Source organism: Solanum stenotomum, chromosome 11 (genome assembly GCF_019186545.1).
Source record: "Solanum stenotomum isolate F172 chromosome 11, ASM1918654v1, whole genome shotgun sequence".
Lineage (NCBI taxonomy): Eukaryota > Viridiplantae > Streptophyta > Magnoliopsida > Solanales > Solanaceae > Solanum > Solanum stenotomum.
The window spans coordinates 23,602,178-23,628,634 of record NC_064292.1 but is presented as its reverse complement, the minus strand read 5'-3'; the positions used below and the strand labels follow the sequence as shown (position 1 = coordinate 23,628,634).

General features: G+C 36.2%; 1 protein-coding gene and 1 pseudogene across 3 annotated transcripts in view; one reads left to right on the top strand and one right to left on the bottom strand.

The window, feature by feature from the left end:
- LOC125844725 (MAP3K epsilon protein kinase 1-like) overlaps positions 1-26,457 on the top strand; it is a 468,061-nt gene that overhangs the window by 198,163 nt on the left and 243,441 nt on the right. The window lies entirely within an intron of this gene.
- The window catches only part of LOC125845771 (GPI ethanolamine phosphate transferase 2-like), a 32,261-nt pseudogene continuing 6,811 nt past the window's right edge, over positions 1,008-26,457 (bottom strand).

Genomic DNA, 26,457 nt, shown 5'->3' with positions numbered 1-26,457 from the left:
CATCATGTTCATCATCTTCAGGTAATTCCTCTTCAAAATTACCAAATCTTCTTTGTAAATGTTCATGATAAGGATCTAATCCACTATTACTATCAATATTAAAAACAGTTTCATCAACATGCGTATAATCATCCGTATTTATTCTTAATTGAGAAGTTTTTTTAGTTTTAGATTGAGAAGTACTATCGGTTTTTTTATTTTTCTTGAATTTTGAGGTAGATAAATTAGTGAACGAATTAACTATGGTTGTTTTACCCTTTTCAATAATGTTTTTTCCGAAATTCATATTCAAATATAAAAAGTGAGTAAATTATATATAATACGAAAATGATTAGCAAAGTTTTAAACAAATAAATAACTAAATAAGTAGAGACTAGAGATTAATTACTCACAAAATAAATAATTAAATGCAAATAAATAAATAACTAAATGAAAAGTGAGTTTGAACGAATGTACCAAACGTCTACTTAAAAAGGTAGACGTGTATGACCAGAAGCCGAAAATTGAAAGTTGAATTTTGAAGCTCCAATTTCCAAAGACCAAATTCGTAATTTTAACGAGAATAAAAGAATTTAGAGAGTAGAGAGTAGAGAGATTAGAAGATATTTTTGTGAGTGAAAAGAATGAAAGATTAGGGGTATTTATAGTTAAAAAAAAAGGATGAAAATGTAATTTTAAGAAGGTTGGGTATTAAAAAAAGTTTGGGGGGTAGGGAGGTGTAAAGGGGAGTTATGGGGGTGAAAGAGCCGTTGGTGGGGCCCAAAACCCGTTGCCCAACGACTCTCAACGGCTATAATTTGAAATTTCAGATTTTAAAAAAAAAACTGAACGAACCGGATCGAAACCGGGACTAACCGGACCGGTAAATCCCGAATTCCGTCCCGTTACCCCTCCCAGACCGGCACAATACCGGATCGAACCGGTACTATCCGAAACCGAGACGGAACTGATAACGGACTGGAACGGACCGGAACCTGTACCGGTACCTCCCGGTTCCATTGCCAGCCTTACTTGGGAGAAAATACACTCCAAACAAATAAATGGTTTCTCATTAATAGCAACACAATTGTGTAAGCTATCAAGAGAATGGAATTCAAACCCAACGGAACAAAACAAGAAAAACCAAGTGTCCTCTTATCCAATATTGCCTTTCTCAGAAATTATGAAACTACTAGCGTCTTTCACAGAATTGTACATCACCATGCTAAGGAGGTACAACATTGGTGAAGCAGAAAGTATAGTTGAGTGGTTCAAGACACCCTGACAATCAATCAATGTGGAGCATCCTGATGAGAAATTAGCATGAAACACAATATTAAACACAAAAACCTTACAATAAAAGCCCCAACAACATCGATTGTAGCTAGGGTGTTGGTGTTACCAAGACCAAAATGGCCTGCCATTCCCATGTAGTAAAGTGCAGCAACCTGACACGGGAAAAGGAGAAAAACAAGACTTGTGAAACTATTATTAGGCAGGCAGTCCTTAAAGTTGTAATTTGGATGAATATTGAAAAGATCTGACTGACCTCAACCCACTGCCTGCGATGCTGGTTGGAACCAGAAGAATACCAAATGCTAGCAGGAAGAGAAATAGTACAAGCATTGAGTTTACGGGCTGCTGCAACAATAGCTGTAAAAGCGACCAATAATATATTTAACTCAAGCCAATCGAATCCCTAAAACATAAACCCCAAGCCTTTCTTTGGACTTGAGGAACAGAAAGTGTACGATTTTGGAAAGTATACACCATGGCACAACAACACAATAGTCGTTGAACAGAAACCTAGGACAACATAAACTATCTGAGCCATTAAAGTAGCATCATAACTACCTGCAACATCTTGATATTTAGTGTTATAATATAAAACCAGATACCCTGGGAACAATTGCATCAAGGAAACTACGGTCATAAAGTTCTTTTCTGACTGTCTGGACCACATAAGAGAAACTAAACTTATATTGATTACGATGATTACTGAAACCAGCTGGAACAACTTTATATAAGTACTTCCCACTTGCTCTTAACCATTTTGAAAAATTAGTCTAATTAACACCACCTTGATGCCATCCTCTCAAAAATTGAGCAAATCTGGATGTAATGATTCGTCTTTAGACCCAAGGTAGCAGCACTGTTGCATTACTTTTCAGAGAGATAACAAATAAAGCGAGGATGTCATGAAATGACATATGTACTGCTCTTCCTCCACCACCGAACTGGATCCCATGCTTATTACAACAATAACAATTACCACAAGAATAAAAATCTCATCCAAATGCCACCAGCTCAGGTGATTATTGGCACTAGAAAACTGCAGAGAAAACTTGCTTTCCTAGAAGAAACACAAGGCTCAGCAGCATCAAACATGAAACGAGCATAGCAGCTACTCCAAATATAAGTCGTCCAACAGGTTTCTAAAAAATATTAAATAAAGCTTATAAGAAAATTGTATAAAAATCATGGAATGCTCTGCTCTATTACTTTCTGGAAATGCAAAAGAAAACTTTTATAAGGTTAAACTCACGCCAGTTGCTCTATGAGATTAGCCACTCACAAAATTATAATATGCTTCCATAATAGTACTGTAACAATTGTCCTCACAAGCAGATCTATACGGAAAACAATACAAGAATTAGCATTTTCCCCAAATAAAAGTTCTGAGGAAACATATGTCAAATTGGCTCTTCCCCAGACTTCCAAGATCTGCAGCCTTCATATACAAACAACAAATGGTCTCTTCCAGACTACTGCGACCTCTTGTCCTCTCAGATCCATCATCCGTCAAGTCGTCGCATAAGAAGTTTTCACATACTAAACCAGGTAGTTGCACTTCAAGGAGCCTAAGCAATTCCCGAGAATTCAACTCCAATAACTTGTTGTTGGTCAACTGAAATACTTGAAGAAAATGAAAGAGGAACATGACTCATTTTGTAACGCATATATAGTTAAAAAAAGATGAAATACACCATCTTGACAAGATGGTGGTCACAAGAAATGACAGGACTGAAATAATATATCTAAATTACTCTATATGCTGATATTTATGTCTTCGATTTCATAGAAAGTGTGTTGCCACAATATAACCAGATTGGATATTCAGTCGAGCCTGATTTATCTTGTTAGACTTGAGTGCCAAGACTAATGAGAACTCTAACCATTCCCATTAGGCTGAGACAATTCAAGGTGCTCCAATGACAAGTTGTCAGGAGTCAAAGTATAAACTCTCAATATTGAAAATGCATACTTCATTTGATCTATGGTGAAGCTCATTTTATTCTGAGGAATTTCACTTCCAAATGAACTAGAATTCACTATCATGAGCCATCAAGGTAAACTCTCAATCTTAGACTGAATTAAGCCCCCAAAAAATGTCCCTTCTAGTTCCATCGTTAAATAAAAAGGATGGCAATCTCCAAAAATGATTTTTTGTGGGAAACTGCATATAGCAGTGCCTAGTCCCTTTTCTAATCAAAAACCAAGATAACAACCACTGATACCCGGAAACAGAAAGCATATGTATAAACTGGGATACTCTGAAACCTTCAAAAATTGTGAAGAACATAGGAGAAGCACCCCATGTAAAACTGTGATTACATCATTAACATCAAACTAGATTAAGTTGCCTTTAACTCCCATATGATTAAACATAAGAGATTTGTGCCATCCCACTTTACTATTCAATCAATAAGCCAATAAAAATGCAGTAAGAGTATTAAATAAGCGTAGAACCAGTATTAAAGTGGAAACAATTTAGAGATATTGACTAGTAATTGGATGAATTACAGGTAACTTGAACAACTGTGGTCTGTGCAGGAACTTTTCTCATTTGTTGTTCTGATACACAGAAAAGCAATTTGAAGAAAAATGCAAAATTCAATTCCTCAATCCCATGGCTCACTTGTGGATACAGAAGGCAACAGGATATCCAAACACACGCCCACATATTCTCCTACGTAGATAAACATCATCACTATGTAACACATTCTGACACTTGTTCTTTAAAATTATCAAACATTATATATGGCTCAGAATCAACAACATAAACTACCAAATCAGACCTGTTAATGATTTGAAAGTTTCTACCATCAACAAGAGTTATGTTGAAGCAAGGTCCACCTCAAACACCAAATTTATGAATAATTGATAAATAAATAATTAAGTTGATGATTGAACATGTTGAAGTGTGTGACCATCTCATCTAAAAGTTTAAGCTGTTAGAGAGAGCACACTTTTATTATTTGATTATATTCTCAACACGCCCCATCACGTGTGGGCCTGATTTTTTTTTCATGGGCCAAGCACGTGGAAATTCTTTTTGATTTGGGTGGCGGTGAGATTCGATCTCAGGACCTTTGCCTGCTCTGATACGATCTTGGGTTTAACTCAACCTCAGAAGCTAGCTTATGAAGGGACGATTGTCCAAGTCCATATAAGTATACCGAATTCCCATCCCTCTTCGGGAATTCTTAACACTCCCCCGCAAGCCCAGACCTCATTAACTGGAGCGTGGACACTATAATATGGGGGTCCAACATCCGTGAACAAAGAAATTGGGATGGGCCTGACTTTGTGTCACGACCCGATTCCTCGAGTCATGATGGCACCTACTATAACCTACCAGTATGTAAGTCAACCCGTAACCCGGAACAACAAGTAATGGGTCTGAGGGCAGAAACTAAACAAGAGTAGGCAAAATTTAAGATAACAATATAAACAGGCGGACGCAAACCAAAACATATATACAAATAAAGATCCCTCCCAGAACCTGGAAGTCACTAGTATAGAGCTACTAACAAAACGAGTACAAGTCCCAAAAGTGGACCACAGAGATTGTATTGTCTCGAAAGGTAAAAGACAAGTTTATATATACAGATGGAGACTGAAATAGTACAAAACACCGTGTGCTCACCCCTGTCTCCGGATCAGACTACTCTAAACTGGATCAACCCTGGCCACTGGTGCTCGGACCTGCATCACGAAACAGATGCAGAGCGTAGCATGAGTACCACAACAACAGGTACCCAGTAGGCATCATAGGCCGACTGAACTTGAAAAGTAAAGGCAATATGAAAAGAAGGAATAACACAAATAGAGGTCAACAACGGAAATCTAAGTAATAATGGAATGCACACGAGTGTAGACATAACTAACTAAAGTAATTTATAAGCTAACTGGACCCCATAAGCCCAGAAGGTACACTCGTGCGCAAGTTAATTAAAACTCGAACGGACCCCCATAAGTCCGATGAGTACACAAAATAACTATAACTAAAGAGAATTGCATATGAGAACCCAAGAACGGAGAACATCGAACTAGAACCTCAACCCCAATTAGTAGAATCTGACAGTACGGAGGCCAGACCTCAAACCGGATGCTCACCAAAAGTACCCAAGTAACCAATAACAAGTATCAAGTAACTGAGGCCGAACCTCTGACCGGATGCTCTATATAAGTATCTGGGCGATAGAGGTCGGACCTTAAATCGGATGCTCTGTATAAGTATCTGGGCGATAGAGGCCCGACCTTAAATCGGATGCTCTATAAATGTGCCAATGTAGCTGCTGAAAGAGTCCAAATCGATCCATACTCATAAATGTCTGTGGAATGTCGTCCACACTTAGCTAATCAATGTAAGTCCTTGGAACCGAATCAAAAATCAAATTCAAATCGCGAAGCAGAACTAGTGTCGTCGACGTAACTCGTGAAGCTGTAACATCGGGGAAAATAAGGATAGCTATCGTCGGAGCAAGCGTATCACCTAACTAAGGCCCAAACTATCCGACTAAAGTCTGCTACACCAGTCTACAGGTATCTAAGCCGGCCGAGCGACGTCAGGGAAAAACTAAGGCCTATCGGATCTGAATCATGTATTTCTAAGGCAAGCCCTAGTCAAACCTAAACTACGACCCAACATGCTTCAGATAAACAGTAATCAAGAATTCAAACACTCCACATAGCAAGGAGGGTCAATTAGTAACACATAGCATGCTCACAGTTACCCGATAATTCCCGAAAGAGGCCAAAACATGATTTCTAAACACCTATGCATGATTAATAACTACCAATCTAAATCCCAACTAATTAACATGCATTCACACTCTAGAGCTCAGTCTAAGAGAGGGAGGTCGTAGCCTACCTGTAGGACGATCACGTGCACTCCAAAATCACTCATTCGGAGCTTTTCCTTTCCGAACAGCCTCGAAACACTGCCACGCTACCAAAAATAAAGTCACAACGTTATTACAGTCTTTTAGACACCAAAATCACAATAAACGGAGACAGGTCAATTTTGGAGTCAAAATGGGAATTGTGGGACCCGCATCGAACTGTTCGAATTTGACTCCGTCAAGAGACCCTAAACAATACCCCAAACTTGTGTTCCAGAATGGAACACAATTCGGGTCTCAAAACGCAGCAAAACCCAACACGCAAAAAAACCACACTTTAATCAACTTAAAAGAAAACATGCAGCAATCTAAACTTGAAATTTACAAGAATCTAATAGTGCCCAACACTCCTTGACCACTCCACAACGTAGCCACGATAATTCTCAACACGTGGGCCTTCGAATCACCCAAACCGAGCTAAAATGAGTGAGATAACTTCCGAAGACTCTACAGTGAAGCCACCGAAAATATGAAGCTCCCGCACTTCGAATCGCCTAATTCCGTTGAGAGATGAGGTTTTTAAGATTTTCCAAAAGTGCAGATTTTCTGCACTTTCCATAAAACTTAAAAACTTCGACGGGGTGCTCCGAACTCGTTCGAAACCCCGTGCACACAAATGAGATATGCAAACTTACCAAATTTGATATTTCGGACTCAATGGTACCGTCAAAATTTTCATACGAGGTCATCTTGACAAAAAGTGGGTCCCACACCCACATATCATTTTAAGTCAAAAACTACAAAAGGGCTAGGAAAAATATCGGAAACCTTGGGACTCAAAAGATGGTTCAATCAAGACCAAACTTGACATTTCGGAACTAGTGGAATCGTCAGAATTGGATTTCGATGTCATCTTCTTGAACTTTTGATCGAAAATGATCGTTCAAGATTCATAAGCTCCAACACACTAAAACTCGCACCATAACCAAACGAACAACCAGGTGACCGAAATGTTAGTCCCAGCAAGTCATAAATGACTTGGGGTCGCTACAGGAATGCTCTAAACGACACACAGAAGGCAAGACACAGAAATGACCAGGAGGGTCATTACACTCTGATACCATATTGAAATGTATGACTATCCCATCTAAAAGCTTAAGCTATTAGAGAGAGCACGCTTTTAATATTTGATTATATTCTCAACGGAACCAATCTTAACAGTGTCAAATAAGGAAACCCTCGACTACTATCAAAGATATTTTTTTAAAATAAAATGAAAACCACCTACAACAGTCAATAACTATGGCAAAATGTCACTACCTATAAACTTCCTTTTAACAATTGTTGTATTTCAAGTTTTATTTTGAAAGAACTTCAGAGAAATTTTATCTAGCAACACTTTTACTCAAATTTTTATTTTGAAAAGCCAATATTGCATAGTTATATATTAACTCCCATGCAGAACATGGGTGAATTACTAGCTATATTACGAGACTTTCTGCTAACTTATCTATTTCTTTTTAAAGCAAACTAATCAAAATGGAGGTACTGCTGCACCTTAACCACCTAACACCTATGTTGCTCTGACTCTTCAAAAATGTCAACCATTCTGTGTTGGATCCTCTAAAAGTTGTGTATTTTTTAGGATCAAACACCGGTGCCACAACATTTTTGGAGAGACCGAGCAACATAGCCTAGCACAAGTAACTGTTTCTTGCAGAGAGTTGTCACATGCAAATAATAAGAAATGGCAAGTGATTCCGATTTCCACCAATGAATTGATCCATTAGAAGTTAAGCAACAATAAAATTCATAGTGACATACCTGGTTGGCTTTATTAGGAGTGATGTACTTCCAAAATTTGTAGGACCAATAAAAAGTGCCAAAGAATCGTTTTCCTCAAATGATGATCCTTCCATGATTTCCCGTTTCAGTCATTCCATGGTCACTTACTACCAACTGCAGATGTGTGCAACATATACAAGACAAGGGATTATTACAGTCAGAATATTGAAATATTTATTTCTTGAGTAATCAAAAGATACCATCACATACTTTTTTGAGCCTCAACCATATTGGGGAAAAGTAATTTCAAGCAAAATATGGAGAGGAGATGATTGGGGAATCGAGATTGTGACTGATTTTTTTTGGAAGACTGGAAGTTTTTACAAGAACAAGGAATGAACATGATAGATTATGGTGGAGAAGAAATAACAAAGGCATATTCAAGGTAAACTCTGCATATAAGTTACTAAATAAAGATGGACAACAACCTTCTCTTTGGCCTTGGAAGCAGATTTGAAAACCTAAAATCCCTTTCAAGGTGTCATGTTTCACTTGGCTTATGGCAAGAGAAGAAGTTTTAACACATGAAAATCTCAAGAAAAGGAAGTTCTCCATGTGTTCTAGATGCTATTTATGTGAGGAAGAGGTTAAGACAGTCAATCATTTGTTTCTCCAGTGCAGAATAACGTCCCAGCTATGGAGGATTTTCACTCGGGGGTTTTGCTTGGGCTATGCCTAACATAATCACACATATTTTATACAGTTGGGGAGAAGTAGGGGTGGGAGCTGCAGATAGAGATAGATGGAGGATTGTCCCAACCTATATTTGGTGGACTGTTTGGAAAGAAAGAAATGCTAGATGTTTTGAGATCAAGAGTTGTGATCTTCAAAAGATCAAACTAAATTGTATCATGCTTTTTTGCTCCTGGTGCAAGCAAAGTATTTAGAGGACACTGAATCCATTATATATATCCTAGGTTCATGTTAGATTCAGATACAATTTTGTTACTTTTTTGACACGCTGTAAATATGGTTTTAGTGCAACCCATGCACTAGTTCAATGAATATACACAAATGTTACCTTCTCAAGAAAAAGATATCATCACAAACTAGAGGAGTGTGATGCCATAAACACTTGCTCCACTATTCAATAGGAATATTAGGTAATGTGTTGGCATAGTACCTATGTGGTTTGCGAGCTATTGCATAGGAGCGGGGTTTTACCTTGTGCGCACCCAAAGGGTAGCGGCTGCGGGTTTCCCTTATCATAAAAAAAATATTAAAAAGAAGAAATAATACTTCAAATTTGATCAAAATGTAGGTCAATATTGTTAAAGGTCATTTGGAGGTGCTTAAACCCCAAAGCTGTGTGAGGCTCAAGGTGGTGCTTTGCCTTGCTTAGGCAGAAAGCATCAACATGTTAAGGAATGAGCTCAATGTGCATGGGCTCTACTTTGGAGAGAGCACCAATGAACAATAAACAACCAGAAAAGAGATATATCAATTGTTGTGGAAATATATGAATCTGTTACTTATTAAGAAAAGGAATTAAAAATTTCAAATAGAAGAAAACTAGTCAGAAACCCTGAAGTACAGACTTTGACTACATTGTAGCTAGAGCTGTCAAAAAGGGACGGCCCAGCCCCATCGGGCCCAAGTCTCACGGGCCAAGGAATTTGAAGGGCTAGGGCGGGCCGGCGCTTCATTTGGTAAGGCCTGAAAATGCTCCACCCAACCCAACCCTAGAAGGGCCGATAGCTGGGGCGGGCCAGCCCTTTTTTTTTCAAACTTGTAATTTTGTAACATCAAGAAAATGAGAAAATTTTTAAATCAAATATGGCAAACAATGGTGTTGTTTCAATAACACTAGCAAAAATTTAGTGTAATTATCATGTATCTCACATACCAGATATGCGAGTGAGATAAGAGAGTGACAAGCAAGATGGGAGGGAGGCGAGGGGGCAAGATTTGTATATGTATCCGAGATACATGCGAATCTACTTTGATAGAGTGTATCTAGAACAAATGAACCTAATTTTGAGTCCATATATTCCGAGAAATATGTATCTGGGTACGAAAATTCATAATATTACAACATTGCATGTATTCAAATAATTATATTATATACTAGTGAGATTATTGTAAATTACTCTTGAATAAAAAGTTTTGGCCCATGGGTCGACCTCGGCCCAGCCCCGATCAAGCCTCAAGGGCCAAGGGCTTATATGGGCAGGGCTTATGAGCCCTAGTTTTAAATAGGCTTGAAAAATCATATCCCAACCCTACCCCAATAATAGGTAGGATTGGGTCGGCCCCATGGGCTAAGCCCATTTTGACGTCTCTAATTGTAGCTTCTAAATCAAAATCTTATATCAATTTTGAGCTTAATTTACATGTTTTATTTTTACTTCTATATTTCACTTAATTGTAGTTTTTCCAATTACTTTGTTCATATGATTTTTTTGTGCCTATATTCTGTACAAATTACATTTAAATATTTTTAGAAGTAAAATAGAAAAAGGGAAGTACTCAAATGTCATAGTTAATGGCAACAATGGTTTCATCACTTGTTAGTTGTTACTACTTCATATCTATAACAGGGAAATGCTTCTAAGTCCAGAATATCACAGATAACTGCTAGCTTATTAACTAAGCTACACAACTCTTGGAGAAAGATAGAAGCACAAACCAAGAATGTCCGTCCTTGATCATTATTGTTGGTAGATAAAGAATTTAGATCGATCGTCTTGATCACTTCATCCATCTCTCCGAGTTTGGGGGCCATCGGCATACTGTAATAACCACCCTAAGAAAGTACTATTAATGTATTATCATCTTTTTTTATTCGGAAACTCAATGGAAACTGCAAATTAACATGGCAGCACCTATTGCGCCCACCAAGATATCCAACATGATCCAAGCCAAGATAATGAAGAATCCGAAACAGTGAAAGCTTGAGTTAAATAAAGTAGTGACGAGCAAAAAAGTAACTCCACAGAAAAAAACAGATGAACCATCAGCAACATGTTCATGGATCTCACAATATGCCCCATTTACAATATAAAATTGAACAACGTAAACCATATTCAGAAGGAAAATGATTTAGACGTTTGATACAGAGGGGGAGGGATACTTTCAGCTATTTTGAAACAAAAATCCCGAACACAATATGCAAGATAGACTTTCTGTACAAATAATTATAAATTGTACTAGAACATCCAGTGTATCTGCTAGTTCAATAATGATTTCCACTTATGTAGGAAATAATTATTCTCGAAAAAGAAAGCTGTTTAATAAGTTTACAATCGTTAGTTGGAATTTGAAACATCAACTAGGCATGCTAACAAAACTGGCAATTAGAACACAAATATAGTTCTTCAATGGAAGGATGACTTTACATGTATGACCATAGAAAATAAGACTTAAGATATTAGGTTGTAATTTCTGCTCTCAAAGCAGCAGACTCTGGAATATCTTATATGAAGACCAATTCAATATATACAGAAGAAGGAAAATTCGTTTACTTCAGCATCTGATTAGTGGTAAAAATAGTGTGTTAGTATTGGCAAAAGCACTATGTCCTCACTAAACCCAGCAAATGAAAACAATGTCTTAGAAGCTGAGACAAACCTAATCGACGAGGCCTTAACACTTTGGTCAAAAGCAAAACATGTAATGAAGAGTACTTCACATGAATTGCAAATTGACACTTCATGATGACTTTAAGACTGACAAAGTGAAGTGAGTTCAACGAGGTGTGCTCCATTCACTCACTTCTATCTAACTTTCTATGCCAAGGCAAGCCCTTGGGAACAGAAGCACTCTTCCTCTGCTTGGGGCAATTGAACCGGATCTTTTCCTTCCAATGCTAACCAAGACTCAGATTGCCTCGGTTCCTTGAAAGAACAACTTTTCATATAAGCTAAAACTTAATTTGCTAGAGATGGGCATTTTCTACATCACATGTCGAAGTAAATTAACCTTGATGAATTACACACATCAATAATGATAAGATGATGAAACCTAGACAAAAGTAAAAAATTATGATGATGATGATGATTTGTCAGGATGAGTTGGGTTCAAGTACAATAATTACAGCTACATTATAAGACAGAAAGCCAGCAGTTGCTACTCTTCTTCTGGTTGCTGCCACAGGGTATGCTCCTTCAGTTCTATCATTTTGAGCAACTATTGTTCTCTTTGTTTTCTCACAATTGATTTAACTAGTTTTTAGGAAAATGTTTTAACAAAAAAAGGAACAAACAGAAGGGGGAAAAAGATTACCAGATGACTCCAAAGTCCAGTCAGCGCGACTACGTTCATCAACCAAATGTTGAGACACATTTTGATCTACTTGGACAATGTCTTTTACCTGCGGGATGAATTCCATAAGCAGCTAAAAACTTCTAATTTTCAACACCGATTAATAGCAAAGCAAGTAAATCTTACACCTTAAGCAGCATTCTGACCTTAGACCTAGATGTAGATTACACCATCACCCCCAAAATATCTGATCCAACAAATAATTGAAAGGATGGTATTTCACTAGCATGGCTGAAGACACTTTCTATATTTTCGCAAATCAAGAAATTAAAAAGAATTAAAAATCATGGAATTCTTTGATCTATTACTTTCTGGAAATGCAAAAGAAAACTTTTATAAGGTCAAACTCACATCAGTTGCTATATGAGATAGCCACTCACTTGCAGTTCTTAAGAAATTATGATATGCCACAAGAGTACTGTGACAATTGTCCTCACAAGAAGATCTACACAAATATGAGAAGAAAACAACACAAGAATTAGCAGTTTCCCCAAATAAAAGTTCTGAGGAAAAATATGTCAAATTGGCTATTACAAACCATCAACCACCTTTTCTCTTCCCCAGATTTCCAAGTTCTGTGAAGATGTGAAGATCTGCAGCCTTCATATACAAACAACAAAAGGTCTCTTCCAGACTACTATAACCTCTTGTCTTCTCAGATCCATCATCCCTGAAGTCGTTGCATAAGAAGTTTTCACATACTAAACCAGGTAGATGCACTTCAAGGTGCCTAAGCAATTGCCAGGAATTCAACTCCAATAATCTGAGTTGTTGATCAACTGAAATACTTGAAGAAAATGAAAGAGGAACATAACCAACTTTATAATGCATATATAGTTCAAAAAAGATGAAATACATGATTTTGACAAGATGGTCACAAGAAATGTCGAGATACATTTTGATCTACTTGGACAGTATCTTTAACCTTTTTTTGGACAGTGTCTTTAACCTGCGAGATGAATTCCATAAGTTGCTAAGAACTTCAACTTTTCAACATCAATTTCAAGCAAAGCAATTAAGTCTTACACCTTAAGCAGCATTCTGACATTAGACCTAGATGTAGATTACACCTCCACCCCCAAGATATCTGATCCAACAAATAACTGCAAAAATGGTATTTCACTAGCATGGCTGAAGACACTTTCTATGTTTTCGCAAATCAAGACATTAAAGAGAACAAATGAACAAACAACACCAGCAGAGAGGAGAAAATAGCCACACCACCACAGGAGCAATAAGAGAGAAAAAAGAATTATTAAATAAGAATGCTTCAACTACCTGGTATTAAAACAGACTTACAAAGAAACTGCTTGTCACGCCCCAAACTCAAGGGGCGCAACTGACTCCTAAGGCCAAAACTCAGGCCCGAGCCGACCCTACTGAACCATTTGCTACTAGCGCATGGCAGTCACATGCAATTAAGAAAACAAACAAGTATATCTCGGCTTAAAACTAAGCCCTCGGCCGGCAAGGCCCCTGTCAACAGATCTACAAAAGAACCAGCTACTCCCAAGAGTTCATATAAAGAAATATCCAACTAGCACAGAAGTCCTGATTGGGCTGTCGAGGCCACCATGATATCTATACCAAAACTAAAAACAGGTAAATATGAGTACAATACATCAAACAGCTCACAAGCTTCAGCAAACCAACAACATAGGCCAGCATGGCCATAACGTAGCTATAAACCCCACACACTAGTCTGCAAGCCTCTAAGAGTAGTAAAGATTGGTGGGACAGGGCCCCAGCCTACCCATGAGAATATATACAACAAAAGGTAACAAACCTCCCAACTCTGGCAGCTCCAGAGGAAAGGGGCTGACCAATCGGATAAAAGTCAATCCTGCTGATATGGAGGTCTACTCGGTCATCTGTCAGGACCTGCATGCATGAATGCAACGCCCCCAAGGCAATGGTGCGTCAGTACAAAATAATGTACAGAGTATGAAAGGCAATAGACTATGATGAGGTATCCTTATATACTGGAATAATCTGATAAATAAATTAAGGATAAGATATTTGTACTGACCTGCTTCTAAATCTAAATTTATCAAAAATAATAAAACAACAACCTAACCAAGCCCCCATAAGCTCGGTAGGTACAAACAGCACACAAGACCACCTACTCAGGCCCCCATAAGCTCGGAAGGTGCCGATCAGCTTGTATACCCTTATCGGTAGTCCCCTAGCCCCGCAGGCAGTCACATAGCCCTCTTAGGCATCAACATATCTTATAGACAGCTTATAGCCCTCTTAGGCAACAACATGGCCCTGTAGGAAGCACATAACCCTCTTAGGCGTCAATATATATCCCTGTAGGCAACTCATAGCCCTTCTAGGCATCAATATAGCCCCGTAGGCAACTCATAGCCCTTTTAGGCATCCATATAGTCCTGTAGGCAGAACATAACCCTGCTAGGTATAGATCACATTCCTGCAGCTAACAACAATAGCCCAAAGGCAACAATAACAATCCAGCAGCTAAAAGTGAGCAATTTAGTGATAAGCAACCTATACAAATAGCCTCTAAGTCGTGTCCAACATACGAATGTTACTATTGAATAAGAATCTCAATAAGAGAGGATTATACGCACTCGAGCAGCCAACAATCAACAATAATGGCTATAAGTATAACAACGATAACAACTCAATTACATTGCTCCTAAGCTTTAAGGAAACATGCTATAGGAAGAGAATAGCCTTAACATACCTTTTTCGCTAAATTCACGTGGCCTAAAGACTTTAACTCATAACTCCCTCGATACTACAACAAGGTAGGACCATAATCAACACATAAAATAAAAGACACCATGACAATACAATAAAAGATATGTATTTCCGTCGCAAATTGCTATTTGCTGCTTATAAAAGCTAGAGTCGATGAAAGAAGGGTTTTACCTCGATCTTAGGTTCGTAATTCACCTCAAAACCTTCAAACATATTCAAACCCCTGCTGACCCAACTCTAAAATGTGATATGCTATGCAATCGATAAAACAAATTATACCACGATGATGAGCCCAACGCGTAGAACAACTTTCGTCAAGGACTTACGTCGAGAAAATCTATATTTCACTTGATCCTAAAAATGGGTTTCTATGTTTTCTCTATATATTTAGCTTAAAATGAGAAAAAAACTCGACGAAGAAGATATATACAACTTTTCACCGACCTAGGGCCCCACCTCACGTGCGTGCTTTCGCAGTCCCACGAAAATGCGAATATCTCTCTATTCTGAAGTCGTATGAATGAACAACTTGATGCGTTGGAAACTAGACTCGTAGACCTTCGATTCGATAGCTTGTGGGCCCCATAACTCTTTATAGATTGGGAGAAAACCTCCAAGACATTTGACCCAAATTTCAAAGAAATCTTTAAGAAGGAACTTACGATAACTTCCGCCAACTTTTATTTTGCCACTTACCTAACTTCAAAACTTGAGATGCAACACTTGAACACTTAAAATAGGACATACCACATCATTCTTAATTTATTACTCACCCTCCTTGTCTTTCCACAAGGATACGAGTTAATTTAGACGTTTTGAAAAGTCGGGGTGTTACACTGCTAACTCCATCATGCCTAGAAAACATTCCAGGAAATAACTTAAGCCATGTGTCATCACCATGCATCACAAGTTTCCAACCAACTTTTAATAATTGAACTGCGACAGGAAGAGAAATCACGGGTCATATCAAGGCATCAATTGACAAGCTATTAACTAGAAGGGACTTTCTGCTTATCATATATAACTTTAAGAACATTTTCCAACTAACCAATTATGTTGTCATCCAGCAAAGCTTACGTGTTGAAATTGAAGGCAACATCCAAAAATCCCCTAACTGCACCAGAAACCATTGCCTGCAAGAACACAGCTATTGAGAAGCGTACTTCTCAAAAAAGAAAAATTCTCCAAAATCCATTTGATTACCTTCAAGTTCGGAATTGTGACAGTAAGAGGTGCAACCTTTGCATGATACCCAACTGTTCTTCCTTTAGTCAATAATGATTTAGTATATGGCATAGCTTCCTTGAAAGACTTCGATGGAGGTTCACCGTCTTTCCCAAGCATGAATTTAGCTGGAAGACCATCAATAACCTAAACAAATAGATTTTATCAGCAAAAAAGGAAATCATGTTTCCATCCAAGTATATCCCTAGGATTCACAAGTAAAACATTATCAGGATAGATTTAACTAACAAAATCACTCACCATGAGTATCCACCGGTCAAATAAAGGAGGCACCAAAGACAATACCTGCAATTTTACCAAATTAAACACCATAACTTTTGAAGGGCAATAGAGCACTTTAGCATATCCAATATTGCAAAAGCAACATAAAAACCATATTAACATATCATGGAAAAAACAACATGACATGTTATTGGAACAGACTATAGAAATCTCATTAAGTTTCAAATTTCCAAGAACCTAAGCAAATTCTGTAACATGTCAAACTATATTCATAATTATACACAATGATATCAGTTATATAAATGGGATAACAGAATATCTAAAGCTGACACAACAACAATAAAATCTGTTTACTACAAGTATGATCTTCTTAGCCCAAAAGGAACAAATCCCCCACCTCCAAAAAAGAAAAAATACACCAACCTGGTACAACAAACAAATTCTACAAAATATGATCTTATCAACACCAAAAAGAACACCCCCACCACCCACCACCCCAAAAAAAAGACACCAACCTGGTACAAAGCTTTGAGCTATTTATCTGATAAATTGGTGGTATACTAAAACTCAGCTGAATCTGCTCCAGGCGGTTAAAAACTCTCCACCCCACTAAAGAAATTGAGCAAAAACAGAACAAAAAGGGGAAAGCTTATGTGTTTGAAGAAAAATCAATCAAGAAGCATTTGACAATATCTTTTGTTTGGAGTTTATAATTGATATTGGTATGAGTTGCACTTAGAAAGAACGACACAGTGACATTATCGGAATTGCCCCACTATTATTGTTCGTTGCAGAATAGTTACCAATATATATCCTTCGGCCATCTAGTATATTATATGTATATTAGTATAAAATATACACTACTGACATATTTTGTAAATTAGATGGCTCAATGGTTTTGTGATGTAGTTGTCTACACTTCAAATATATCACAACTTTTTTCTTCTTCAAATTTTTGGACATAAGTTGCCTTTAGGGCAAAGAAATCACATAGCTCCACTGTCACGACTCAGGGGTACCCCCTAGATGTAACATGGTGTATAGAACCCTGAAGGAGTCCATACAAGTCACTTAGCATATTATAACATAAGCAATAGAACAATAAGAGTAAAAATGCATTTCAAGTATAAAATTTTCATAAAAGAAAAGCGGAAGTCTAAACTCTAAGTCTCAGCATAGCCATCTATTACAATATTCGAATGAAAAAAGAGGCATAGCCCATACAACATTGTTCCAAAAGGAAAATACAAGAAATGAAACTTCAACATGAAACATCCGTCCTCGAACCATGAGGACTCACCAACAAGCTAGGAGAATAAGCAAATCCAAGCTTTAGCCACTACGGTGATCACCTTGAGAACCGAACCCTACACTCGTGGATTATCTAGGAAAAGTAGGTGTTAGTACAAAAATAAACTAAGTATGATAGCCATGCATAGAAACATTGAAAACACGATAAAAGGGACATTTCATTTGAAAGTATGCAATTTACCAAGTTTAAACATCATCATAAAGATAGTGGAAAAGCATAAGTCATAAACATAGTCAACATAGTCATAATCATCATTTAAAGCCTTGAGATCTCATATAAAAGCTTCTTGAGTAACCACAGTTCATAATTCATATTTTTGTTCATCTTGTTGTGGGAATAAGCCTTAACCGACATGAGACCATGTGAGCTATACATGATCCCCGGTGTTACCCGTACCGAAAGGGTTTTCCTACTTGCCTAAGGTAGAACCATACACTTAGCTTAGGTGGATCTACTAGCTAAATACCTATGGGGGCACATAGTTTATGGGATAAGGAGATTGCTACTAGAAATCCGGACTCAACTAGCGTAGAAGGTTTCCATCTCATGAGACATACTTTGGGAACCCAGACTCAACTAGCATAAAAGGAACCCATTGGAAATCGGACTCAACTAGCGTAAAAGCTTCCATCTCATATACTATATCCACTCGGTGCTAAGCATTAATTCCTACGGAGTTCATATTAAGTCTTGACTTAAATTCATATTCATGGAAGAATGTATTGACACTCAATCCAACACCATTCATAAGATAGATCTTAGATCATGTGTGAGAATAGCCTTTCACCGTCCATGTCTACATATACATATCTTAGATTCAAGTAGGCGTGAATAGCCTTTCAACCTTAAAATCTTCATTATGTGAGAAAACCTTTCACATCATATCATATTCATGCATAGGTGTGTAAGTGAGAATATCCTTTCAACAACACAACAACAAGATCATAATCATAATCACTTTACTCTCAAAGTGTTATTAAAGCATATACATAAATCTCATAATCATGCATAATTCTCATACCTTGCCCTTCAAGGATCAAATATCATATTCAATCAACACATCTAGAATTCACTATATTAGACATGGATATAATCATAATTCAAGTAACTCAATCACTACTTGCATAATTTCATAACATTCTCCTTTCATCAATCAAGACCCACATCACAAGATCATAATTGGGGAAATATGGGGATTGCTTGGATTCTTGGGGAATTCAACATAAAACCATAAGAAATCATCAATTTATACATAATATAACATAATTCAATCATTATAAACAATTTTGAAAGGAATCCGTGACTTTGGAATCAAACCCTAACTTTTGGGAATTTCTAGCTCCAACTTCCTTCTTCTTCCTTGAGTTCTAAAGAGAGAATATTTGGAGAGGGTGATGTTTTGGGAATTGATTTGAGTTTTAGGAATAATGAGTTGGATAACTTAATTTAGGGGTCAAATCCTTATATAGGTGGTCTAAATTAGGCTAAAATGACACCACTTAATATTAATTAAAACCGAAAAAATCCAAAATACCCCTAGACTTAACCACCAAAACTGCCCCTAAAATACTCTAGGCCTGAACCACAGACCCCTGACCTACGGACCGTGGATGGACCCACGGCCCGTCCTGGTTGGGCGTGGTTCATGGTCAGAGAATTTGGCCCCATCCATGAGACCCCCACCCACGAGGCGTGGACCCACCCATGGGTGTAGGTCCTGCCGTGGTTACTGTTTTGGGTAGTTTCTTAGGGTCCTCCTCAAGGGCCCATATTTGGTCCTTGAGGGGTGGTACCTTGACGTTCTAACATGAAACCCTTTATTTTGAGTACGGGGAGTTGCATCTATGACTCTAACCCTTACGTCAAGCTCTAGTTTAGCCTACAAATTTCCAAGATGTTACATCCACTACTAGAAAGAGAACTTTGTGATGCTTAATGCCCCACATAAACAACTCAATAATTTCATTTTTTTTTATCAAAAATAGTATCCTAACAGTTAATTTAAAAGCCAAAGACTAGGGAGTGGGTATCAATTATAACAATCAATACTAATAAGGAACTACAAGTCATGGGCACAATCCCTAACCTACAAGCTGATCAAGGTGAAGTTATTTTTTATATGGATCAGTGTCATGCAAATACCACTATACAATAGTGTTATTATCAAGATCATCAATTACTTCAAATTATAAAGATCCATCTCTTCACTCCTCAAAGTAAAAGGATTTTATGACAAGGAGATTGAAATGGTCTCAACAAGTACTAAAATCCAGATGATAAGATAATCAACTTAATAAAGAGATTAGAACAAATATCAGACTAAAGTACTTGAGTTACAAAAGACCTATGGTTCATTTCCTTCCGCGACATTCCCGGGAAGAAGGCCAAAGCAAAATTCGCAGCTTGGTAAACCAATAATGACCTATAAATGATGAACCAAACCAAAGTAAAGTTAGCTATCAAGTACAAAAGTACAAGTGCATCCAAAAAATTAGTAGTTTGTTGGAAGTGTGAGAATCATAAGAGATTAAAAGGAGAGTAGGTGTTTGATTTACCTCTTCTTTAGGCCGGCAACAAAAGATAATTTTATCATTAGTAACCCAACGCATACCAGCATGGATTTGAAAAGTTTCAATCGAACCAAGAGTGAGATTTGATACTTTGACGGTCATCCAATATGTAGAGGTCGCTTCACAACAATTCACTTTCTCAATCTTCATGACCTTGTACTTGAAAACCTACAAGTATAGTCACAATTAGTTAAAAATAACGAAATGATAATATAGGACTAATTACAAAAAGTAAATAAAGATGCATATATATATTGTACTTTTTCTCGTTATAATCGTTGATAGAATGATTAGCTAATTCCATCAGTAACTCAAACCTGCCATTGAAATTCTGAGATGGGTTTAATGGACCTACTTTACCATGGATCAAGTCATCAATGTCAAAACACTGTCAAAAAAGTAAAAACAATTAGTATAACTGAGGAAATTTGAAGACCTAACAACTTGAAATTATTGTTAGAAATTGGCAACCAATACAGAAAAATAAAATAAACTTACATGTGATTGACGTTACTGGCGACAGTATGCCAGCCAAATTGGTAGTTGTTCTGGGGGATAATCTCCCAAAGATGTATCGAACCGGTAGCATTTTTTGTCACACCTGCAATAGGGGGTTAGATAAGACCCGTCAAGGCATCTTCCTTCTGCCACAAGTTTTTCTCGGTTGTGCCCCAACGAGATCAAAGGAGTAGGTTGGTGCTTTTGACACAAGTGTTGCAAGTCCTCAGGGGTCGGAGGAACTTTTTGCCTATCTTTTGATGGTGGAAAATGCACAGTTGGAAACTTAGGCAATTTGGTGTGATATGCCAGGTCCCATCCTAGTCCAAAAGGAAAAAATGGTTCTTTGCTCAAAATTGAGACGCGAATTTTCTCTCTTCTCTATATAGGACTCTTTTAGTTTTTTCTCCTCATCTGTCACAACTTTTATACTAAGTTCCAATAACCTCTTATCGAATGCCTCTTTTTGTTTCTTCTGATTCTCCTCTTGTGCCTCTAACCCCCTCTTCGAAGGTACCAAGCCATTTTCTATTTCCCAAGAAGAATTTCGTTTTTCCCAATTTTCATATCTTTGCCATTCAGTAAGTGATTTTAGTCTCTTTTCTTCATATGAATACACTTTGTCCCAATCCTCCTCAAGATCTTCAGAAAGCATTAATCTCTTTTGTGGTTTTGATTCCTCCGTCTTCTTAGCTGATTTACCTAATTTCTCTACTCCAACTATTCGGTTAAGGGGAACAAATTATTAGCTAATGAATATGTCATATATAAGAAAATTTTATGGGCCCACAATTGCAGGTAAAATGAGAAATTGACGTAGGTCCTCAATAATTTTTATATTTTTTTGAGAAAATGATCTGAAACCCCTAACCTATACTCAAAATCTCAACTACACACTCCAACTTTACGGGTGTCCTATCACCCCCCTACACTATTTAAAAATGAAATAAATAACTCCTTAAAATGCTATAACCACTCATGTGTCTTGTGGTGAAATGCACGCACTTGACACATGTTTTTCAACAATTAATCATTTTTAATTAGTTTTTTCTCCTTCTTCTTTATCCTTTGTTCTTCAATTATTTTTCAACCCTTCTTTGTGAAAGTTTCAACTAAAAAAACAAAATTAATTTCAAAACTCGTGATTTTTAAATACAGGAAAAAATTACCTTGTTACTCATATGTAAATAAAGAATTTGTATTATTAATTATTAACACCCAAAGTAATTATAGGAGGATAACCCAACTCGTTATTAGACTCCATAGAAAACTCACTCCCCATAACCTGTGAATCATCAACTTCCGATCCCGAGGTCGTCGACAAAGTTTGAAAACCATCAACTGTCAGCAAAGTCACTGCACGGTGCCGCCTCCGCCAACGCCGTCGTGTTGGTGGTGGTCGTAGATGTGAGTTAATAACGATGAGTCCTGAGTCTCCGTTTCACCACCGAAGAAATCTTCAAGGCGGCGATTGATGGTGTTGCTGGATTATTTGCGAATCCACAAATACACTTGGATGATATATTTGTTTTTCACTTCCGAAGTACATTAATTCATGTGTTTTAGGAACGTTCATCCATCCTGCAAGCAAATTTTAAAAAATGTAATTTAAATCACTAGCTAAGCAAAAATGGGTGCTTTTATTTTTTATTTTGGGGAAACAATTTACTAGTAATAGAGGGATGGAAGATTTTTGACAAAATTAGCAGTAACTATAATATAAGACAACATGTCTTATATTACAGCGGCGGCAGATTTTGAATAGAGATCGATTCCACCTTTATCACCTTTCATGTCTTCACCATTAACTCTTTCACTTTCTTCACCTGCTCGAAGTTATAACCCAAAAAATATTTGTTGTCTTATCAATGAATTGAATACGGAGTTTAGTCTTCTATAACAAATAAATTTAATCTAAGCCCTCTTTAATATATAAAGTAATTGAATTTATATTCAACAATAAACAAGAAGTATTTTTCTTCAAAAAGTTAAAGAACTTTGTTATGTAAAGACACAAAATCTTATCAAGAGAAGAAAAAGTTTTATGGATTGGTTTAGATTACAAATTAATTCTTTACAAAGATTAAGAATTAGTTAGGAGATGAATTCCTAAAGGTTGCCGGAAAATCTTCAAACTCCAACCATGACAAAATTTAGATCCAAAAAATAGTTAGATAATAAGAAAGAGAAAGAAAATAATGAAAAAAAGAAAGAGAAAAAGCCAATGAAAAAGAAAATAAAAAAGAAAGAGAAAAAGCCAATGAAAAAGAAAATAAAAAAAGAAAAATAGTCAGCTACTCTCTCAAAGAGAGTGAATACACTCTCTGTGCCAACTCAACATTTAAAGGTTTTTTTTTTTTTCATTTTTAAATAGTCTAGGGGGTGATAGGACACCCATAAAGTTGGAGTGTATAGTTGAGATTTCGAGTATAGGTTGGAGGGGTTTCAGACCATTTTCTCTATTTTTTTAATTATTATGTAATAAAGTGGATAAGCAAGCTAAGCAAGCACGTACCAGGAAACAGGGAGAAAATAGGTACTCCCTCTGTCCTTAATTACTTGTCCACTTTTGAATTGACACACCTATTAAGAAATCAATAATTAACATAGTGAGTTTACCATTTTACTCCTATTAATTATGAAGTGGATGAATTAAAAACTTAATATTTACAAGAAGTTCTACATTTTCAGAGTAATTAATAGAAGGTATAATAGGTAAAAATATTTTATCCTTTCTTGATTTGTCAAAATGAATAAGTAATTAGGAACAACTAAAAAAATGTGGGCAAGTAATTAGGGACAAAGGGAGTAAGAGAGTAGGTGAGCACAAAGAAATGGCCAAAAATTGTGAATGCCTCTTTTAAGTAATTTAATTCCCAAGTTAACCAACATTTAGCGCTTGTTTGGAAGGATACCCTGGTAATTGAATTTGGTGTAATTGAGTGTAATTATATTGTCTGTCCTGTTTAGTTGGAAAGGTAATTACTTGGTCAGTAGGTAATTGGTGTAATTGGCAGAGGGTAATTACACTCTCCAATTCACAGTCAGAGGCTGTGAATTGCTGGTAATTACATGGTGTAATTATCAGTTGATTACTTTTTTTTTTAATTTCTATTTTTTATCTATTATTTTAAGTTCTTTTTTTTTATTTTAAAATTTCTAAAAGTTTGTTTTTTATTTTATATAATTATGTTTCATTTTCTTCTCGTTCTCAATCTTACTTCATGTGATTCTATGCAATTTTTTCGTATTATCTATTTCTTTATGCCATGCTTATTTTCTCATTAGCATAATTCTAGTAGTATTCTAATTTTTAAATTAAAATAGAATTTATTGTTAAGTAAGGTTATAGACTTATGTTTTTTTTTTAAAATATAAAATAAATCATATTTATGTATGCTATGTTGAAATTTGCGATAAGAGTATTATGTTAAATTTTTTGTTTTGAATTTATAACTTATGTTATATTTTCAGTTTTATTTGTTTTAGTAATATTGAATTCACATTGCAAGTTATTTTTTAATTAGACCTGATATATTATCTTCTTCTCAAACATTTTAATAATTTATGACATTTTATTTATGCATTAATCTTTTTATCAAACATGCATTTCACGATGTTAGTAGATATTTCATACTTTTAGTTTTTATGATCAATTCAATTGAAGTATATTAATTTGAAAAAATACAAATCAATTACTTTTTCATAATATTAGTTAAGAACATATGTTTATTAATTAATATATTTTCAAAAATAATATATATCTTAAATATTTAATTTAATATCATCTATATAGTTTCTTATTTGTCTAGTATAAATTTTAAATAATTAATTTATATTTTTAAAATTTTATATAATATTATGATTACAATTGTGCATCCAAACAGAACATGTGTAATTACACTGTGGCATCCAAACAGAACATGTGTAATTACATTGTGGCATCCAAACAGGACATGTGTAATTACACTGTGACAACCAAACAAGTTTGTGTAATTACTAGGCTGGTAATAACTACCCTAGTAATTACACCAATTCCAATTACCAGGTGGCTTTCCAAACAAACCCTTAGAGTCAATTAAAACAAACAAAGATATATGACAATTTAATTAAGGAAAAATTACTTAAATACACAACACTTCTTTACATATTCTCAATATTTCCCTACTCTTTTACTAAAATACAAAAATCTCTTATTTTCCCTCAATTCAACTGTAACGACTTGGAAAAAAATGATAGGTTAAACAAGAGCCTATGACTTTGTGTTGACTTTATAATGAGGTTCTATGAGGGGTTTATATGTAATTTCGTTTTAATTGTGTAACTCCGACAATTCAAAATGAATAAGAAGGAGCTTGAAATTGGAAGTAGTCATTTTTGGAAAAAAATTCAGAATCTGGAAATTCGGCCAAGTGTGGAAATCAGTGAGTTTTTGGCCAACTTTGAGCAGTCATAACTCCTAGCTCAGGATGATCCAGGAGTAGTTCCAGTTATGTTTGGAAAGCCCTTGGAACGATCTTTCCAACGCCACCGAGTTTGCTCGATTCCGAGTTCGTATGAGCGAGTTATGCCCTTTGAAAGTTGGGAAGTTGGCAGGGAGTCCGTCCGGAAATTTAAGGGCATTTCGGTCTTTTCACAAATCTTTTCTTTTGAAGTTATATTGTTGTGTTAGGCTGTTTGTGGATCATTTTTGTTCCATTTTAAAAGAATAAGAGTTAGGGTTCTTGAGTGAAGAAGAGAAGAAGAGAGGAAGAAGAGGAGTTGGAGCTAGGGTTGAAGATTTCTTGGTGTTTCTTCTTCAAATTTCGTGGGGAATTGATCTTTAAGGTATGGGGATCCTTTATCCTTGATCATTCTTTCTTTCAAGGAGCCCAATCAAAAGGTTTTCAAGGTCTTTCAAATACACCAAAATCCTATTTCGAATTCTAAGCATGGGTCCTTGCATTAAATGATTTCCAATGATGTTTTATGTTGTTATTAATGATTATTGATGGTTTTAGGAAAGAAATCTTCATGAACCCATGCCTTTACAAATTCTCTAAACTTGGCCTAAAGTGGGTGTATTGATTTTGTGTAATTTGATGGACCATTATTGTGTAAATTGTTGTGGGCTGTTCATGTATGTATTTATCTATGTTGAATTGTTAAGAATTGTTATTGAATTGAAGGATGTGGGATGTTAGCCTTGAATGGGCAAAATTGTGAATTGGTCTTCCTGTTGATTATGGGCTTATGCTTAGCTTAGTTTGTATAGTTGAATGTTGCTATTACCATTGTTATTGTATTGTTAATTGTTGGAATATGAGGATGATGAAGATTGCCATGGAAAGAGGGTAAGTCGATCAAACTTGATAAATATTGTATAATTGGCATGGAATTGAGTATTGTGGCTTATGGCCTTTGAAAAGGGTGGTAAGATGGCTTGATCCCTTAGTATTAATATATTGTTATTGGTTGGTTTGATCCACCTTTGGTGGAGGTGGTTATTTGTTGTATTATTGTGAATTGAGGCCATGAAGGGCATTATGTGAATGTTATTATATTGTTGTATTATTATACACATATGAGGCTATATGTAAAGTCCTATATGAAGCTATATGTAGAGTTTGATGTGAAGCTATATGTGAAGGTATGATGTGAATGAGTTTTATATGAAGCTATATGTGAA